Source organism: Bombina bombina, chromosome 10 (genome assembly GCF_027579735.1).
Source record: "Bombina bombina isolate aBomBom1 chromosome 10, aBomBom1.pri, whole genome shotgun sequence".
Classification (NCBI taxonomy): Eukaryota; Metazoa; Chordata; class Amphibia; order Anura; family Bombinatoridae; genus Bombina; species Bombina bombina.
The window spans coordinates 119,325,183-119,338,224 of NC_069508.1; positions in this window are offsets into that span (position 1 = coordinate 119,325,183).

Genomic DNA, 13,042 nt, shown 5'->3' on the forward strand with positions numbered 1-13,042 from the left:
TAAGCTCCTGTCTTGTAATGAAGTACAGGGGGTCTTACCATTCATTTGTCCATCGTTCCCTGTCCAGTCTAGCTAGAGTATTACTAATGGCTGATGTTAGGGGCAGCCGGTCAGGCACTAAATGCTGGATTTTAGTCATACAGAAGTTGTGTATTCTTTTTTTTTTTTTTTTTTAATTTATGATTTTTATTAATATTCACATAAATACACACAAAAAAATCAGAAAGAAAAACAAACAAACAGAAAAGACATTTCAAGTAATACATTAATCATATGTACTATCACATATTACCTAATAATAACTTATAGGTATGCCTTCAAAATCTAAATAAACAATGTGATAACTTATTTTAACAATCTCAAGTGTCAGCAAAAGGAAGAAAAAAAACAAAACAAACGGGCAACAAACCAAATATTTTACTTGTCAAGTCAAACATAAGCAATTGATTTTTCAAACTTTTATAAGGCCTCTACCCATAGATCATGTATAATATTACCAACCAACATTTGGAAGAGGAGCTTTCTTTTCATGTCATCTCTTTATCTATTCTCAGGTAGAAAAGGTCTATTTATAGTATTTAAAAATATGTTTCAATTATCAGCACAACTAAGTCTTTTTATATCAGTATAGTAGAGTTAGTGTTTAATGTTGTCAGGGTTTTTACCTGTTTTGTTTGCCATGTGCTGCTGGCAACCATTTTACTCACGTCTCGTGCAGACTATGGTTCATTGTGGGGGATGCTGCTCATTTCCTGCACTTCCTTTTATGGCCAGACTGGTGTGCATCATCCATGTGAGACAGGATGCAGTCTCAGAATTGTGATGTCATCACTTATTATTTAAAGGGCCTCTGTTCAGTACTGAGAGTTCCTAGACATTTTTGACAAGGTGCGTGCCGGTACAATGCCTCCTCACCGGTCTTACGATTGTGCCATAGACCTGCAACCCGGAGCCATTCCTCCTCGGGGCCGGGTTTACCCTCTGTCTGTTGCGGAGAATTGTGCTATGGAGGAGTATGTTGCTGATGCTCTGTCATGGGGAATCATCCGCAAATCCTGCTCTCCTGCAGGTGATGACTTCTTCTTTGTGAAGATAATGGGTGGCGAGTTAAGACCATGCATCGATTATAGGGGTCTTAATCGTCTTACCATTAAGAATGCTTACCCTATTCCACTCATTACAGAACTCTTTGACCACCTCAAGAGAGCTATGGTCTTGACTAAACTTGATTTGAAAGGAGCGTACAATCTCGTTAGGATCAACGAATGGAAAACAGCATTTAACACCAGGAGCGGGCATTATGAGTATCTTGTAATGCCCTTTGGCCTATGTAATGCTCCTGCTGTTTTCCAGGAATTTATAAATTATGTCCTATGAGATATGTTGCAACAGTGTGTTGTGGTATACGTAGACGACATCCTCATACACTCACCCACACTTGAGGCTCATCGTTCTGATGTTACACGGGTTCTTCAGAGACTACGTGTGAATGGCCTGTTTTGTAAACTCGAGAAGTGTGAGTTCCATCAGACTCAAGTAACATTCCTAGGTTATGTTATCTCTGTTGCAGGGTTCTTTATGGATCCTGACAAGTTATCTGCAGTTCTGCAGTGGCCTCGTCCAGTTGGTCTTCGGTCTATTCAACATTGTTTGGGGTTCGCCAATTACTATAGAAAGTTTATTAAAAACTTTTCTTCCTTGGTCAAACCTATCACAGACATGACCTGTAAAGAGAATGATCCACTCCTTTGGTCACCTACTGGTATTAAGGCCTTTGATAGTCTTAAGAATGCCTTTGCTGCTGCTCTAGTTCTGGCTCATCCTAACCCTGTCCTGCCTTTCGTTCTTGAGGTTGATGCGTCTGAGACTGGAGTAGGTGCCCTCTTGTCTCAACGTCCTACGCCTGACGGTTCCTTGCATCCGTGTGGTTTCTTCTCTAAGAAATTGTCTCCAGCGGAGAGCAATTATGAAATTGGCGATAGGGAATTACTGGCTATAATTTTGGCACTCAAGGAATGGAGGCATCTTCTTGAGGGTACTAGCATGCCAGTGCTCATTCTTACTGACCACAAGAATTTAACATCTTTCTGAAGCAAAACATTTGTCACCCCGAGAGGCCAGATGGGCGCTATTTTTGTCTCTGTTTAATTTTGTGGTTTCCTACCTGCCTGGTAGTAAGAATGTTAGGGCTGATGCCTTTCTCGACAATTTTCGCTTCTGTCCAAGGAGGAGTCTGTACCTACTCCAGTTATACCTCCTGACCATATTTTGGCTACCATACATACTAATTTGACTTCTCCCTTGGGGGAGGAGATCCTGGCTGCACAAACCAATGCACCTCCTGAGAAACCTAGTGGTAAGTGCTTTGTTCCTGAGAATCTTCTAACTAAACTTTTGCACACTTACCACTATCCTAAAGCCACAGGTCACCCAGGCAAGAACCAAATGATTTGGTCTGTCACTCGACAATTCTGGTGGCCAGGTCTTCGTTCTGATGTTGCTGCGTATGTTGCCTCCTGCTCAGTTTGTGCACAGAATAAGACTCCTCAACGTCTTACTGCGGGTCTTCTTCAACCTATTGCTAATGGTGAGCGTCCTTGGACACATCTTTCCATGGACTTCATTGTCTAGCTCCCTGTTTCCAATGGCAATACTATTATCTTTATGGTGGTTGACCGTTTTTCTAAAATGTCACATTGCATTCCCTTGAAGAAGTTGCCTACCGCTCAGGAGCTTGCCCGGGAGGTCTTCCGTTTACATGGGTTACCCAAGGAGATAGTGTTGGACCAGGGTAGCCACTTTGGCGTTCCTTTTGTGCTCAAATGGGGATCCAGCTTTCCTTCTCCTCGACATATCACCATCAATCCAATGGGGCTGCGGAACAGATTAATCAAGCTCTGGAACAGTTCCTCCATTGCTATGTCTCAGATTACCACAATAATTGGTCTGAACTGTTACCTTGGGCTGAGTTTGCTCATAATAGTGCTAGTAATGCTTCCTCCAAGTTATCCCCAATCATGGAGAATTATGGGTTTCAACCATCCTTGTTGCCCGATTCATTCATGTCTCAGGGTATTCTGGCTTTGGAGGAGCATCTCCAGCAACTCCGTTCCACGTGGGTGCAGATTCAGGATTGCCTTCATCATTCTATGCAGCGCCAAAAGTTCCAGTCTGATCGTAGGCATCTGTCCGCCCCTTCCTACCAGTTTGGTGAGAGAGTTTTGCTGTCCTCCCACAACTTGAACCTACATGTGCCTTCCAATAAACTGGCTCCCCGTTATGTTGGTCCTTTTCGAATAATCCGACGGGTCAATCCTGTGGCTTACGCTCTTGACCTTCCTCCTGCAATGCGCATCTCCAATGTTTTTCATGTCTCCCTCTTGAAACCATTGGTTTGTAATCGGTTTACCACTGTGTTGCCTCGTTCCTGTCCTATCTTTGTTGACAACCATGAGGAGTATGAGGTCAGCAGCATTATTGACTCTCGTATGTCCAGGGGCTGCGTACAGTATTTGGTTCACTGGAGGGGCTATGGTCCGGAGGAGCGTTCATGGGTTCCCTCCTCTGATGTTCATGCTACCGCCCTCCTCTGTGCCTTCCATGTCCATTTCCCCAATAAGCCTTTTGTCCTCCCGCGGGGGAGGGGTCGTTGAGAGGAGGGTATTGTCAGGGTTTTTACTTGTTTTGTTTGCCATGTGCTGCTTGCAGACATTTTATTCACCTCTCTTGCAGACTATGGCGCATTGTGGGGGATGCTGCTCATTTCCTGCACTTCCTTTTATGGCCAGACTGGTGTGTATCATCCATGTGAGACAGGATGCAGTCTCAGAATTGTGATGTCATCACTTATTATTTAAAGGGCCTCTGTTCAGTATGCTTTGCCTTTGCGTTGTCTCAGACCTGTTTGTGAGAGCTCCTGTATATTACCTGGCTTTCTGACGTCCCTCCTGGTTCCTGATCCCTGGCTTGTTCCTGACTCTGCTGTTCTCCTTGTTCCTGATTCCGGCTCGTCTGACTAATCACTTTGGCTCCTGACTCGGCTTGTATGACTACCAGCTCTGGTTTTTGATTCCTGTCTTGTTATTTGACTTGTGGACTTTTTATTATTTTTTTTCTATTAATAAAGGTGTGATTATTTTTGCACTTCTCATCTCAGTCTGATTCCTGGCACCCTGACAAATGTTTAATGTTAAAACTCAAAGACAAGTTGTTTCTCTATACTATTCAAGTCAACCTGAATGTATTTTTATACTTCTGTAGGAGCCTCTAGCCTTGAGTTATCTCTATAGGCAACAAAAAAAAAAAAGGAAGAAAAAAGGGGGTTTCCTCTCCCCTCTCCCCCCTTAGTATAGGTGCTGTCTCCAATATGCAGGATATTTCTCTGTCAATATTAGTTGGAGAAAGATTGGTGACTTACGAAAGTATCCTAAAAGCTGTAATTGGACCTCCCTTGGCTGATCGAAGATTACTGTATCCCATTTTACCATAAACCTTCTTAGCGTATTTTCCTCAACAAATCAAAGGATCATGTTGCTCCAAAACCATTTGATATCTTATATTCAGGACAAAGGAAGCAATGGTGGGGTCCTGTTTATCTTTCCAGCCTCTTAATATCATTTGTCTGGTTAAAAGTATTGCAGTGATAAACAATGGTTTGTTCTGTATCTTATGCTCTAAGTATTCTATTTGTTTCCATAGTTTTTGGATTTTAGGGCAAGCGTAGAACATATGAAATAAATCTTCAGAAGGAGACTTACATCTGGGACACCCTGAAGCCTGAGTGTTCCATTTTCCAATTATCTTAGGCGTAAGATATGCTCTATTTAAGAGTTTATAATGGGCTTCTCTTATTGCTAAGTTAGATGAATATTTCACAACTCTAGTGAAACCTTTTTGAAAGGATTCTATAGTGATTTCTGGGAAATCTTGTTTCCATGACAAATACAGCTTCTCTACTCTACTATCTTCCTCTTTGCCGGCTAAGACATTATAGATATGTCAATGCACGTTTGCCTGTTTGATACCTATCGATAATTGCGTTGAGCAGGCCCAACTTCCATGGGGTTCCTTCATTAATCTTATGGCTATAGATGAAGTGTCTAATTTGTAAATAAGAAGAATGATCTCTAATCTAAGTTATAATCTATAGGGAGTGCCTCAAAAGTTCTTATATGTTTAGTTATTGAGTTGTGTCTTCTTTTAACATTAAAAAATAGGTTATTTTAGTTATTAGAATCCTTTAATGTAAGATTTTTGTTAATATTAATTGTCTATATTAGCTGTTCCCATTGGAAATAATGATAGCAAATCTGAATAAAATATTAATTCAAACCTGCATAGACAAAAGTTGCCTGAACTGAATGTTTTATCCGAAACAAATCTTTTAGATTAAACTATTTTTTTACCTGTGTCCAGTACTACATATACTATAATATGAAACTATACTATATAGGTTTTGCTGACATGGGTAGAGCTATAGTACACTTTAGTTAATCCTTGTTTAATGTGTGAAGCAATTTTGGAATATACTATGACTATTCTACTAGCAATATATATATTGTTAAACTATAGTACAACCCATTGTATACAATCTCTTTGCTTTTATTATTGAGAAGGAAGAATAGTTTGTTTCTTTAGGGTTGCACAATTGAACATTTTTATTTTGGTACATGAGTAGAAATTATCAAATTTAAAATTACTAGTATTTTCCATTTTATGTGTATTGTTTGGATGCACCAAAAAGTGAATGCCAAGATTTCATGTTTTTTTTTTTTATATATAAATTTAAAGGTATAGGAAAGTCAAAATTAAACTTTGCATGATTCAGATAGAGCATGTCATTTTAAGACACTTTAAATTCACTTCTATTTTCAAATGTATTTGTTCTCTTGGTGTACCTTGATGAAAAACAATACAGACATATCCTACACTAGTGGGAGCTAGTTGCTGATTGGTGCCTGCACTCATTTGTCTCTTGTGATTGGCTAACTAGATGTGTTCATCTAGCTGCCAGTAGTATAATGATGTTCCTTCAACAAAGGATAACAAGAAAATGAAGCAAATTTGATAATATAAGTAAATTGTAAAGTTGTTTAAAATTGTATGTTCTATCTAAATCATGAAAGAAAATTTTGGAGTTTCCTGTCCCGTTAACACTAAAATGACTGAGTTGCCTCTGAAATTACTTACAGCTTAAAATGTATTCATTGTTTATTATATCCCGTCATCTTCCCAAAAATAACATTTCTGCAGAATGTCAGAGAGATTGAACTAATTACTGTTTATTTCCAATTCACACCTCAAAGTTGGTATTCATTATTATGATACATCTGTGGCATTTGCTGTACAAATACATTTCAGTGTGGTGTTACTTTTGCAGTCAGATTTAATTTGTTATATTGTAACATTTAAAAAAAAAACAACAACACACTGACCCATTTTAAGACAGTACAGTACTTTAAAATAATGCCTATTAGTTTGAAATTGTATGTCATTTTTATGGTGACAAAAGTCTTGAAGATTTTCATCATTTGATGCAAAATCCAAGGAATTGGTTAGGCTCCTCATATGGTATGGGCTGAAAGACATGATAAGAAACATAGAACTCATTAAATTATAAATACATGCTCCAAAAGCAATAATGTAAAAATGTAATGTTGTATTGTACTGAAAAACTTGGGCACATTTCTTAAAAGTTAGAGTTCACCTTGATCCTCTTATTCTAATTCTATTTCAACTGACAGAGTTTTATAGCTAAGAAAAAGTCCAGGCATGTACAGAGGGGCAAATGGGGTTCAAATGCTTAAAGGGACATCACAGCCAAAACGGAAATGCAGACAGGTGCATTTCATTTTTGAATAGAAGCATTTTTACAATGTACATGTATTAGCAAAAATTATTTTAATTAAGCTAAAGTTGTTTTAAAAATGTGTTTAAGTATAATCTGTGCATCAGATTTTTAAACACAGCACTTGCTCAGAGAGCATACGGTAATTGTATCATCTGGTAATTACTCAATTTGTTAATTGCTGACATGATACAAGCCCCACTGTCTCTTGGAGCAACTGCTGTATGTAAAATGCTGGTGCACTAAGAACATCTAGTTTTACCTCAAATGCATGTGCAGAGAAAAATATTAACACTAAAACAGTGATACGGTTTAATAAAATAATGTATGTTGTAAATATGTTTCTATTCGAACATACGATTTGTCTACTTGCTTTTTTTTTAATTTTTGAATGGAATGTCCCTTGAACATGCAGAACTCCATGCAAGGGCCATGAAGTTGGGGACTAACTCAGGGAGGACCACGGACATTGATGTTCAATGAATGGAGCCGGTTGGATGAGGGTCATGGCTAGGAAGTTTGGAGTATGGCTTGTCATGAAAGGATAATGTAAGGGAGGGACTATTGTAAGCCTCCTTTTCAGCCCCATCAATATAATTGGGGGTATACTCTAAAATATTGGGGTGCTTTTACACTTACATGCACCCCAGCAAAACCATTACTTGCCTAGGGCCTGATTGTCAAAAGGTCACTACTCAGGCAAGATAAGATAATAAGATCCGTCAGCACTATGAGGTCCCTCAGAGAAAGAGTAAATTGTTTACTATATTTCACTAAGAGGTATTCCCTGCATATATGGAAGTGATGGAGAGACAAGCAGAAAATATATTAATAAATTAAATTAGTTTTGTTGCATTTACACTTTGTGGGAAATTTATTAAGGCTGCAATATGCAGCTTTATGCAGCTTTGGTGCAGGCTTGCATAGGCGAGCATGCAGCTGATAGTTAAGAAGCAGCAGCTCTTAGCTGGCAGGGTAATTAACAGCCTCTGCTGGTGTGTAATTGGGCACATGCTAGCAAGGGGTGACATTGCACTTGCATCTGCTAGTGCAATAATAAATGCAGGCAGCAAATTGTTGCCCACTGGCCACGATACCGGACAGACAGGTTCGCTGAAACCTTTGTGTTTTGCATCGATAAACAGTTTATACAAAGTTTAATATATTTAAGCACTGGGTTTTCTCATTTGTATTTTAATGGATTTAGAGTTTGTATTTGGTACATTGTACAACTGCATTACAGTTTGTATTTTTAAAGGACCACTAGAAACAGTATAATAGCATAATCAATAAATGCATAATACATTTAAATGTAAAATGTAGATGTATTGAACGTTGGATATCTCTCTATCAGAACAAACTTGGCCAGTAGTCTTCTTATCCCGGTGTCAAGTGAAATGATAAGAAATATCTCAGAACAGAGTAAGTTAGTGAAATGAGGTAAGCAGTACTCATGGTAGACAGGGTAGTCCTTCAGGGCAATAAGAAGAAGACAGAGAATGGTCGACAGGCTGAGTCCGGCAACAGGAAGGCAATCCAACAGTAAAGCAGTTCAGGGGTGAACCAATAGAAAGAGCAGGAACAGTCTGGTATCAGCATCAAAGTAAATCCAGCAGTGTAATAGTTCAGGGGTAAACCAATAGAATGGTCAGACAGACAGAGTTTGCGAACAATATGGCAATCCAGTAGTTTAGGAGTTAAGCAAGCAGAGTGGTCAGACAGGAAGCATTCAATATCAGTATGGCAATCCAGCAGTTCAGGGGTTAAGCAAGTAGAGTGGTCAGACAGGCAGAGTTCAGTAACAGTATAGCAATCGAGCATACAGTAACACAGCACCCAGGAGTACACAAAGCAACACCTATACTTGGGCAGTGTATGTAAGCACTGCAGGTACTTACATAGGCGCAGATTCATGCCAAGCAACTCAAAGAATCCGGCTTCAGAAGAAGAGTCGTGCGGCGATGACGTTATTGCTGCTTGCTCACAGGAACCACCGCATCCCTGGCAACAGCCAGAGCGGCAACCGCTGCTCCAAAGATGGAGCATGCATCATTGGCAGGAACCCAGGAACGATCTGCCACAGACTTACCCTTCCAATGCACGAGGTACTGTAGTTGCCTGCGCCTGTATCTGGAGTCCAGGATCTTAGCAACTTCATACTCAGGGTTACCATGAATCAAGAGCGGAGGAGGAGGAGCTGAGTATATCTGTTCTTGATGTAGGGCTTGAGTAGTGAGATTGGGAAGACTGGGTGTATGCGCAGGGTTCTGGGCAAGGCCACTTTGTAGGCAACAGGAGATAGTATTTTAAGGACTTTGTAAGGGCCGATAAACCTAGGCCCTAATTTGTGACTGGGTTGACGTAGACAAATATGTTGAGTAGAGACCCAAACACATTCACCTACTGAAAAGGCATGAACAGAAGCTCTATGATGATCAACAAACCTCTTGTATCTGGAGACAGCTGTACGTAACTGTGAGCGAATACATTGCCAATGAGTAGTGAGGTTAGTAACATGTCGGTCTGCAGCAGGAACCCCTGTGGACTGAGCAGAAAGAGGAAAGACACTAGGTTGGTAACATGCTGTGGCTTGAAATGGAGAACATCATAGAGAAGAGTGCCAATGAGTGTTCTTTGCCAGCTCAGATAGGGCCAACAATTCTAACCAATTGGTATGAAGATAATTAACAAAAACTCTGAGATAGGCTTTGAGATCTTGATTCACTCTCTCTGTCAGCCCATTAGTCTGGGGATGGTAGCAAGAAGACAAGGAAACAGTGGTTCCAATCAATTTGCAAAAGGCTTTCCAAGAGGTAGAGATGAATTGAGGACCTCTGTCGGAAACAATATTCACCGGAATGCCATGCATTCATACCACATGTAACAAAAAAAAGAGATGATAATTCTTGGGCAAATGGTAGTTTCTTTATTGGTATAAAATGAGCAAGTCTGGAGAATCGATCCACCACAACCCAGATGGCTGTATGATGGTCAGAAGGAGGGAGGTCTACAATGAAATCCATTGTTATGTGTATCCAAGGATGTTTGAAAATGGACAGCAGTTGGAGTAAGCCAGGAGGCAAGGATCAGGGAGTCTTATTGGCAGCACAAGTCATGCAGGCTTTTACATAATCTTGAGCAACAGACTTCATGGTAGGTCACCATACATGTCGGGAAAGAAGCTTAAAAGTTCTTGTCAAACCAGGATGTCCTGATAGCTTGCTATCATGACCCAAGGATAGCACAGGGGTCTGTAGGTTCAGAGGTACAAAGAAGATATCAGGAGCCATTGGGGCTTCAGGAGGCTTTATAGAAGGGGCACATTGTAGTCTTTGAAGTAGAGAGGTGTTAAATTGAGCAACCACACAGGAAGGGGGTATGATGTGTTCAATAGGAGCTTCAGAATAAGTCAGTAGACTGAGGAAACTGATGGGAAAGGGCGTCAGCCTTTTTTATTTTTGGTACCAGGAAGATAAGAGACCACAAAGTTAAAATGGGGTAAGAATAAGGCCCACCTGGCCTGTTGAGGATTGAGTCGATGAGCAGTCTCTAGGTATGTCAGATTCTTGTGGTCAGTGGGAATCTGAATGGGATTGGCGGTACCCTCTAGCCAATGATGCCATTCAGTCAGGGCCATCTTAATGGCTAAGAGGTCATGATTACCCACATCAAAATCCTCTCAGAAGGAGTAAAGTGTTTGGACAAAAAGGCTACAGGGTGCAACTTGGAGGTTAAGGGATCCCTTTGTGTTAATATTGCTTCAGCTCCTATCTCAGAGGCGTAAACCTCTAAAGTGAACGGCAGGTCAGGATCAGGATGGCGGAGCACAGGTGCAGAACAAAATGCTTTTTTCAGATGAGAGAAGGCATCCACGGCTTCAGGAGGCCAAATTTTGCAGTCTTTGTTTCGTTTAGTCAACTCAGTGAGTAGAGCAACTATTTGGTAAAAGTTCTTTATAAACGTGCTGTAATAATTGGAGAACCCCAAGAATCTCTGTAGTTATTTTAATGAGGTGGGTTGAGGCCATTCCAGAACTGCAGTGAGCTTAGAAGGATCCATGGCAAAACCTTCCTTTGAGATGACATAACCAAGGAACTGGATCTGAACTTGATCGAACTCACATTTCTCCAGTTTGGCTACCAGAGAATTGTCTCTGAGGCAAAGAAGTACCTGTTTCACATGTTCATCATTCTCCTCAAGGGTGGAGGAGAAAATAAAGATGTCATCCAGATAGACGATTACAGTGCAATTGAGGAGGTCACGGAAGACATTGTTGACAAATGCTTGGAAGACTGCAGGGGCATTACACAGCCCAAAAGGCATTACAAGGTATTCGTAATGCCCTGATCTCGTGTTGAAGGCAGTCTTCCATTCATGCCCTAGGAAGATACAAATAAGATTGTATGCCCCACGTAGATCCAACTTAGTGAAGTAGCGAACATTTTGGAGCGAATCATAAAGTTCAGTGATTAAAGGAATAGGATAGCGATTCTTGATAGTAATGTTGTTTAGGGCTCTGTAGTTGATAACAATAGCAGTATAGCAATCCAGCAATTCAGGGGTTAAGCAAGCAGAGTGGTCAGACAGGTAGAGTTCAATATCAGTATAGCAATCCAGCAATTCAGGGGTTAAGCAAGCAGAGTAGTCAGACAGGCAGAGTTCAGTAACAGTATAGCAATCCAGCATACAGTAACACAGCACCCAGTAGCACACAAAGCAACATCTACACTTGGGCAGTGTATGCAAGCACTGCAGGTACTTACATAGGCGCTGAATCGCGCCAAGCAACTCAAAGAATCCGGCTTCAGAGGAAGAGATGTGCAGCGATAACTTCATCACCGCACTTTCACAGGAACCACGCATCCCTGGAAATAGCCAGAGCAGCAACCGCCACAGGGCGGTACAAAAAGCGGCATGACAGTATGATTTTTTTTCTGAAAAATTTCAAAGTTAGTTTTATTTTTGTTCGCACTGCATCATGTGACAGCAATCATCCAATCACAGAATACATATATGTATATTCTTGCACAATGTTGCTATTTTTTTTTTAATGAAATCATTTTTTTTATTGAAAGATAACTAAACAGGTACAAAAGAAAACAGTGCACAATCGTACAAAAAAAAATATTTCATAGTTTTGACATATAACTATATTCAGAACTTGAGTCACCAACGTCACCCACTCCACCCCTAGTTGTTATGACACCACATTAAGTAATATAAATATCTCTGACCTATGTCCCCCCTACTTCTTCCCCAAATTCCCTTCTTGTTTCCTCATAGAACATTATATAAGATTCCCACTCCACTATGAATTGATTTTGTCTGTCCAATATCTTTGCCGTTAGCTCAGTTCTATGGTAGTGGTACTCTAGCTTACGTAACACATATGTGTAAGACGGAGGGGCTGTTTTCTAAAATTTTGCTATGCTTAGTCTCGTTATAGTGCATATCATTTCTGTTAGTTTGTGATGGTGTTTGAGTATATCCTTATTCGGAAAGTTTAGGAGGGCTTTTTCTGGTGCAAGAGCTATCTCCCTAGAGAATAGCCTTCCCAAGAAGTTAGATGTTTCTTCCCATATGCCTCTAATTTTGAGGTGATTCCACCACATATGTAGATAAGTGCCTTGTTCCCTACAACCTCTATAACATAGCAAGCTCCCCGTTTCTGATGTGTTGTAGACATGTGCGATTCGATTCGGTCTGAATAGAAATTCGGACAAATTTGTTGAATTCGGAGATTCGGATCGATTCGAATTTCCGAATTGCTGTAGTGCCGAATCTACTGAATAAATCCGAATAGATTCAAATTTATTCGGTAGATTTGGATGGATTCGGATGGCCGTTTATTACACTAGTATTGTACAGTATACTAGTGTAATACACAGCACATCCCACTTAACACTGACCGAAATTCTGAAATTCCGAATCGATTCGAACCAAATCGAACTGAATTTTTCACGAATCCGAAAGAATCCGAATGAATCCGTAACGAATTCATTCGATTTCTTCCGAATTCGAATCGATCCAAACCGAAATTCGAATCGGTCCGAACCAAATTTTTTGAAGCTGCACATGTCTAATGTGTTGTGAAATCTTGCTGGGTATATGTACCATTTGTAAGTGACTTTCATGAGATTTTCCTTTAAGAAGGCATTCACTGAGAAAGCCATACCCCCAAACAAGTTTGTCTCC